This window comes from Kryptolebias marmoratus, linkage group LG15 (assembly GCF_001649575.2).
Source record: "Kryptolebias marmoratus isolate JLee-2015 linkage group LG15, ASM164957v2, whole genome shotgun sequence".
In the NCBI taxonomy this organism is placed as follows: Eukaryota; Metazoa; Chordata; class Actinopteri; order Cyprinodontiformes; family Rivulidae; genus Kryptolebias; species Kryptolebias marmoratus.
Genome location: NC_051444.1, coordinates 15,528,014 through 15,536,305, shown reverse-complemented (window position 1 = coordinate 15,536,305; position 8,292 = coordinate 15,528,014). Strand labels below are relative to the sequence as shown.

At 39.9% G+C, this 8,292-nt stretch overlaps 1 long non-coding RNA gene across 10 annotated transcripts in view; it reads right to left on the bottom strand.

Moving 5' to 3' along the window:
- Positions 1–3,999: 3,999 nt before the first annotated feature.
- The window catches only part of LOC108240274, a 74,568-nt gene continuing 70,275 nt past the window's right edge, over positions 4,000–8,292 (bottom strand). For 4 of the 10 annotated variants that reach the window (XR_005234088.1, XR_005234082.1, XR_005234081.1 and 1 more), the window contains exons 2-4: positions 7,804–7,928; positions 5,780–6,836; positions 4,000–5,323 (exon numbers count right to left, since the gene is read on the bottom strand). This is a non-coding gene — a long non-coding RNA (uncharacterized LOC108240274). Of the gene's footprint in view, positions 5,324–5,779; positions 6,837–7,803; positions 7,929–8,142; positions 8,273–8,292 lie in introns of those variants that run through there. The other 6 variants (XR_005234083.1, XR_005234085.1, XR_005234086.1 and 3 more) reach the window with 6 other exon arrangements.

Sequence of the window (8,292 nt, the reverse complement as noted above, 5' to 3'; positions counted from 1 at the left end):
AGGCCCTCAGCCTAATTAGAAAACTAAATACTCTGAGTAATGTCTAACCCCTGGGAATACAACTGCCATATCTCTTACACATGTGATGTGGAAGGACCCGGAGTGCCACTGGGGTGTTTCGCTGAAATATCCTGTGCTGTTCCCCTTTGCACAGCTGTCCACACAGACTCATGCACTTAAGACAGGCTCGCTTTCATAGTTAAAATAGAAATTTGTGTCCTAAGTGCCGCAACACAGCTAATGCTAAATATTTAATTCCCTTGGGTGCTAATTATGGGTGAGTACTGGCAACATGGATTCCCTTTTTTCACTCTGCATAACAACTGTAAAAGCAATTTAAGCATTTTTCAATTAATTAAACACATAGTCTTCCAGTAACCTCTTGTCATTTTGCCCTCCAGGACCATAGCTAATTTGTGTAGAATAGAAACTAGAGAGGGGAAGGAGTGGGGGTGGTGGTGCTGTTTTCATCTTTGCAAAATGCTGCTACAAAGGAATTAAAAGGGGAGACACATCATTTTCATGAGAGTTTAAAAAGATCACACTCTATTATTCTTTTTTTTTTTTCAAAAGAGCCAGTATTGTAAGTGCAGTTTTGAATGTTATGAACCTACATATCAGATGATTGTAACCACGAGCAACCAGACCCCATTATATTATCAAAGCAGAGTGAGATAGTCTGCCCATGAAGCTAATCCCTGATGTATTTTTAGTCACAACTGACTGATGAAGTGAAATTACTACATCAGTGATAAAACAGGGCTCTCTGAAAAGTCTTTAAGAGATCGCGCAGCAACCAAGAGAGCACTTGAAGTGACTTTAAGTCAAAACGAACTTGTACAGCAAGGCTAACTTATACAACAATATGGTTAGGATGAAAATAATGAACATATAATATTTTATTTATTTTTTTTTTTTTTTATCAAAATAGATATAGAGCCATGCTTTTATTTCCTATCTTTGCTCTGCTGTTAGTTTATCTTTATTTTGGAGATTGAAACTTTTGTATTTGTATATTTAGAAGTTTTCTCTTTTTTTCTAAAGCTTGACAAGGATGCACAAATTGTCCACAGGCTGAAATGTAAAAAACAAAAGTTACATTGTTTTATATAACATTGTTTGTGTTGCTGTCCTTGTTTAAATCCAATGGAATAAAATTATTTTAAACAATTAAACCAAGACAAAGACATATTATGTTTTTATAAAAGGTTAGATACATTATTTGAGCATTGGTTTTCAGAGTCCACTGTAGAGGTAGAGATTCAAATAGATAAATAAAATATCCTTATTTTACTTATTCATGGCATGAAATGTTTGAAAAAAAACTGAAATTGAAATGCCAATATTGAAAACACTATTCAAAAATAATAAACAAAATTTACAGGAAAGCAGTATTCAGGTGGCATTTCATTTCTCATATATTAGAGAAAGTTCATACATATTGCTCTCCATAGTGTATGTGCATTTGTGTGCATGTATTAATATGCATGTGTGTGTATGGTGGGGGTGCTTTAAGGAGGGGCAGTGGTTCACATCCTCCCATAAAGGCCCCTGTCATTGCAAGAGATCAGACGCAGGCTGTGAAATCCAGCTAATAGTCATTATGGGATGCCAGTCCCTGCACACACTACCTGCTTGCCAAGGCGGCTCCCTCATGTTTCATATTTGCATTGTCTCATCTTATCAGCATTCACCCAGAGAGGGGACAGATCACACTGCAGAGTGACAGCCGCATCACTAACATCAATAAATCAGACTCAGGAAGAGGCGACCAAGAGACGGGTGTCTGCTAGAAAACAAAGAAATTATGCAATGCCACAAAAGACAAAATACAACCATGTGCCGCCTAAAATAGCTAGATAAATATTATTTCTCTGCTGATGTAAAATTAATGTCTTGAGAATTTAGAGGGTCTCAGCTATGCACTGCTCACCCCCCTTACTGTTCGGAGCGGCCAGGAAGGATGAACTCTCAGAACACTGTGTGCTCAGTCACTTCTGGGCCCATGCAGTCAATAAGGCTATTTCTGATCTCCGGATGGCTAAGGTTTCAAAGCCCGTTTAAATGGGCTCCCACAAAGCTGTAAGCACACAACTTCGGCCCGCTCCCTCCCCATCTTACTCCTTCCTCCTCCACTCTTCCTCAAAATATTAAGAGGGAGCTCAGCTTGCCTTCCCCTTTGGTAAAAGAAAAGGGATGGGGCAGGGAGAGGAGGTGTTGAGGGGGGCACAACCCTTCCACATGCACAGTGGTGAGGAAAGACAGGGAAGCGCAGGGTCAGGACTCCCGGTGCTAAGCTGTGAAAGGCAAACGTTTGGCAGAGTAATTACACGCCGCACTGCTCTGGGAGTGATTAGTGATAGTTGTCTGTTCAGAGTGTTTGGAGCTCTCAGCCTTTATGGGCTACGCTTGCCTTACCGCCGCTTAATGTTTAGATTGGATTTGCATCAGGAAGAGAGTTGCATGTGTCAACATAAACAGTATGCCTGAAAAGCTCACCAAGTGAACACATGAATGTGTTTCACTGATGCAAAATATATCTTATTATCAAGGAAATTTAGCTTGCAATTTTGTACAGGGCCTTTGACATTTTATTCATGTTTTGTTTTATGGCTTTTTGTTGTTGTTTTTTACACTTTTGATATTAGTTATCTATGATTTAAAGTATAATAATGCAATAAAACCCAGAAATTTCTACCTTATCAAACCCCATAATTTTAAATGTTTAGCAATGCTTTAGAGGCTTCTTACTACCACTGTATATTGTAGTACAAATTAATTTCCCTATACTGTGAATATGATGCATCCACTTGGTATAAGTCTCCATTTGCAGGTCAGAAAATACCACGGTACAATGCAGTCAGCATGCTCAGCTGGTTCAGCCTAGGTTGCCAGGCTTTGATGTCCTTTCTCTGTTTGTGTTGGCTAGCCATTCTGTCCCAGCTCAGCCTGCAGATGTGGCTGCAAGCTGTAAGGTGAGCTGAAACACTCCCAAGAAACATGTCCATTGGAGAAGCATAGCAGGACAAAGGTTGTTGCCGGGACAGCAGGAAGTGTAAACAACAGGAAAAGACAGATACAAGGCAGAAGACATGTGGAATTAGGGAAGTAATGATGTTAGCATTGGAAGTGTTTCTTTTTTATATCAGTACTCTTTGTAGTCAAAGTTAATTTATTGCTTGGTTGAGCTTAGACTCGTCTAATTACAAGACATATTGAACTTCCCACTTCCATCATTCAGGGAATAAAATAGCTGTTGACAAATTACTTCTATCATTATTATAATTTTTACACATAAAAAAGGTTTCAGGCCCTCTGACAGAACTTTTATCTTAAATTCAATCCTGCCTAAATCCTGAGATTCACCTAAAAAGAGATTTTAATCCCACTGAATTCTTTAAGGGCCTGACAAATATCTGAACAAGTCGGAATCGCATTTATTAAAGGGATAATAGGCATCCTATTTCAACACACTCTCACCCTAATCCCAACACAGGGGCCGACTGACAGAGACTGGATATCTGGGTGGCAAAGCAAAGCAGAAACAAACACAGCTTTGGACAGAAAAGGAAATACCTCAGGGACTTTCTGGGATTGGTGAAGAGGTAAGGCAGTACCTGCAGTGCAATCCCTTCCAAATCTGCACCAGGTGTCAGGCATTAAGGGGAGCATCTCCGCTTTGGATTTCCACGTCTGGCTCAATCACCCAGGGCAGTGTGTCAGATGTTGGACAAAACGGAAACTCTCAAAAAGAGCAGGAGGAGGAGGACTTGAGGCTCAGTACAATACAGTAAAGAGTTCTAACTGCAAAAAGAAATATCTGTACTTTGTGTCATAAAAAATCACACTTATGTGGAGGGTAATTTAATTACTTTTGAGATGATTCAGATCATGGTTTGACATTTAAATATTAAATTATGTGTGAAAGTACTCTCGTGAGAATACAGAATTTCACAAAAACTGTACTGAAGCAAAAAAAAAAAAAAGAAAAAAGAAAAGTAAAACTGAACACTTTGGCTTTTAATGAGTTAGGATAGATTTAGAAATACATTACACTCAATCCCATTGAGATTTTCAGTTAACTACAAAGACAGTTGCAGCCCTGACTATTTTCAGTTGTCTGAAAAGCAAAAGGGTGCTCTATAGAGTAAGTAGCTCTGTAATGGTATTGCACTCTCAGTCATAAAGACAAAGTTTGAATTGAACTTCTGGCAACTTCTGGGTTTCAAGGAAGTAAGCATTTTGCTAGTGCAGCTGTCTTGAAACAAAAGAGTGGCACCAGACTGCTACAGTGCAGGAGAGGGACATAACGCCAGCATTGTTGTTGCCATTGTTGTTGCCCCAGATTATACATGACACTGTGAATAACAGGAGCTGATTGTGAGATGTTTAAATGTATCAGAGGCATGATACAAGAAACCTAATACCTCCGCACTGGGAGATGGAGAATGTGACTGGCCAAGTGCAGAATGCAAGTGGTGGGAGGAAAGCAGCAATCTAAATTTCTAATGCTGAGGATGTTTCCTATTCTGTGTTTATGAAACATGGCTACCGGGACTACAAAGGTAAGGGGATCTAGCATCAAAGCCTGCCCTGACAAAAACAAAAACTGCAACAATGCTGCGGTGGAATGCACGACAGAACATAATACTCCACCTCCTCCTTCATCTCTTCCCTAAGCAGTCTCATTTGATTACAGTGCAGCAGACCCCAAATCAACCCCCTTAATCCCAGTTCTCACTCCCCACCAGTGTTGTGAGTTGGAGGTGGAACATAACTTGGCAAAGCGGTCTGGGGACGGACAGTCGGAGAGTCGATGTTGTGGAGGAGAATCTCTCATTTGGAGAACAAAAGAACATGGGAGCTGGTGAGCTGAGGTGTCCGTGGCAGGAGTGGAAAGTGCTCGTTGTCCTCGGTGTGGTGACTCAGACGGAGACTGAATGTCTGATGATGGCGAGGCACTGTATCGTTTACAGGCTTCCTCAGCAGAAGCTCCTTTGCATGTCCGTCTCCAGTCACAGATTTTGCAGTCTACTTAAGGCAACAAGAGTCAGGCTCAGCATTACAAGCGTATTAAAAGATACTTTTAATTATGCCCCCACTCTCCTGGGATCACTTCTTCCGTGAGCTCTGTGTTTCTTTGGCATGTGCACTTAGGAATGGCACAACCAGAAGCACGTGTTGTTTTCTCCTTCCAATTAAAGGGCATGTTGACAGATTAAGGCTGCTTCTGGTTTGTGCTCCAGTAATGCATTTAGGGAAGATGATGAGCACTGGGGAGCGGTGGCGACGGGTGGTGGTAGGGGTCTCAGAGAGGGAGAGGCTGATAGAAGAGGAAAAAGAGAGAAAGAACATGCACATGAACCCTGAGGGATTAATGTGTTTACATTACCTGGGCTGTGATCTATCACCAACCTCGTCAACTTCTATTATGCATCACATACATAAGCATGAAACAGACCTGGGAGCCCCTGCAACTCACTCATACTATTTCAATTGGATTAAGTCAGTGCAAATATCTAGGACACTGCTCCCACATTGTGGTTTTAGCATTCTGGCAGTCATTTGATTTGTACACGGTATCACTTTACCTTTTGTGAAGGCATATACCTCCTACATACCTCAGGAGCTTTTTGGTAGTATGTTATTATTACCATACTGTACCTATAGCACCACACACTTTATTTTGTCTTAGCAGACAACAATGATGCAAGAAAACTTTTTTTTATTATTATTATTTAAAACTACAGAGGAAACAGATAAATGCTCCAATATTCACCAACACAAGGAGTATTCCACCCTAGCTGCAGTTGAAGAACAGAAAGATCTGGTATCACTGTATGATGCTGACAGTCTGGAAGAGGGTCACTGAAAGAGCTCATATTCACACTCAGGCATCATTATTTTCAATCAATATTCATTTACTCACTGAGTCTATTGACTCAATTCTGAAATAATGCTTCAGGTCATCTGTCTTGTCATGGAAAAGTGAGAATTATCCCTCTTATACCTCCACCCATATAGAAGACGAGGCAGGGCATGAGTCTGGATATGCCCTATGGATACAGGCGTAAATAAATATTTTTAATAAAACACAGAAAAATCAATGGGCGCTTCCTGTGATCCCATCTCAAGCAAATCAGTCATCATCTGCGCAGCTGGCAGCGGGATGCGCTAGGACGGCATGGCAGCAGAGAGAGAGAGAGAGAGAGAGAGAGAGAGAAAGAGGGGTGTAATCTTTGTCTGATACCTCTCATTTTGGAATCGCTTCTCATAATGGGGTCATCATTTCATCACTTAGCCAATCCAGAGGTCTGCCACTCAGCCTAGCAGGGATCAGAGATAGTGTGTGTGTGAAGGGGGGTTATGGGTAGACAAACCACATCAGGAGGAAACGCACACACACTCTCACTCCATACATCTTCATTCGAGTCAATGAAGGAAAAAGATATGAAAAGAGTAGAAAAGAGATCAGAAAACAGATCCGCTTCTGCCGAAAGCCACACCATGTCATTGTGCTTATTGTTCATTTTTGTCCTTTGTTTTTTTTTAAATAAGGCAAGTTATAAAATAGTTTACAAGCGCTAAAACTCATGAGGAAAAACAAAACACAAATAAAAAGTAAACAATTATCTAGCAATTACTACAATAATTACAGCTTATCTTAAAAACAGAAGGGAGCAAAATATTTGAACTTACAATAATGAGCAGAAATAGTCAAACATTGTTATTTCAAAAAAATGAATGAAGTAAATTTAGTCAAACTGTTCAGTAAGAGTGTATCGGAGGATGGCAGGAACTTCTTGGTGACTTGAGAAGACTTCCACAACATGGATCTGAACGGATTCAAATCAGAGACAATCAGTTATTATTTTTGATAAGTTTGCAATAAAACATCAGCAACTGTTTAAAGAGTATAATTTATTTAAAAAAAATAAGAAAGAAAAAAAAAAGTCTTGATGTCACACATTTTACATTTTCAATCATTGCATCTAAACAGAAAGAAAAAAAAATACTTTACTTTAGAGTACAGGGGGGAAAAAGACTAACCTCTGCTCGTTTACTGTTGTTTAATCAAGTAGCATAGTGCACATATGTTTAATCATTTAGTAACCCTTGAAAAAAATGCAAGGTCAAAAATAAATTACATCCATTATTTGCAGCAGATCTCCCCAAAGCATTTGGAGCGAAAACTGTTTAGAATTTCAATTGGCTTCCAAGTGGCAAAAGCCCTCAGCTAATACATCAAAGAAAAATTGGTGTCAACTAATCGGTTTAGGACACAGATTTAAAATGGTTAAAAAAATCCCATGAATACTTCAAGCTTTTTTTTCCCTGTTACCCACTAAAGGCTTCATGGGAGCAGTATACAACTGACCTTGTGCGCTCCAGAAACCTGTCCGCCACTCCACATTAAACTGACTGTTTAACTCATCCAGCCGCGCAATTAGTCCGCCACAACGCATAATGTTGTGTAATAATAGCTTCTATATCCAATTTAGATTACACTTGCTCCCTCAGGCATTTTAAGTGGCATGCATCATCTTTCATTCACTTCTTCTTAGCCAAGTAAAGCCGTTTTCATGCGTCAAAACCGAGGTCGTTCTTTCAAGGGATAAAAAATAGAAGCAGATGGGAAGTGAACGCGAGAAGGAGGCGACAAAGTTTTTTTTTCCAAGAAAAAAAAAGTGAAGATTTTTTTTTTTTTTTTTTTTTTTTTTTACAAAGACAACCCACTTTTACGCACCCAAATTATAATGCACCTTCCCAAACAGCAAATGAAGAAGAAAAAAAAGTACTTACCTCCACCTCCTACTCCAACAGCGCAGAGTGGTGCTGAGAGGCGGTAGCAGTTACCATAACCCTGCTCTTATTAAAGGCTCCGTGATCTCAAATTATGGGTCCTCCTCCTACTGCAGAGAGCGACTCTGAAACAATCAGGGAGGACACATGACACACACACACCTTCAACCCGTTAAACTTCATCACTTACCTTAAATCTTACATAAAACTAAACAAGTCACAAATCATGATAGAGCTCAGATAAATGCAAGAAGAAAAAAAAAAGGAATGTCATTTTAACAGTGCGTTTACTCAGTTACCACCTACTGACACCATTATTCTAAAGAGTTCAGCTCGAACCTGTTCATTACGAGGAGATTAAAACACCTTATATTCGTCGACTGTCTAAACAGGGGAGGATGTGAAACAGGTCTCATGATATCGCTTTCATCTGATTAGGATACATAGCAGGGCCGCTTTGCTTTTTGCTTTGTGCAACCCCCCCCCCCC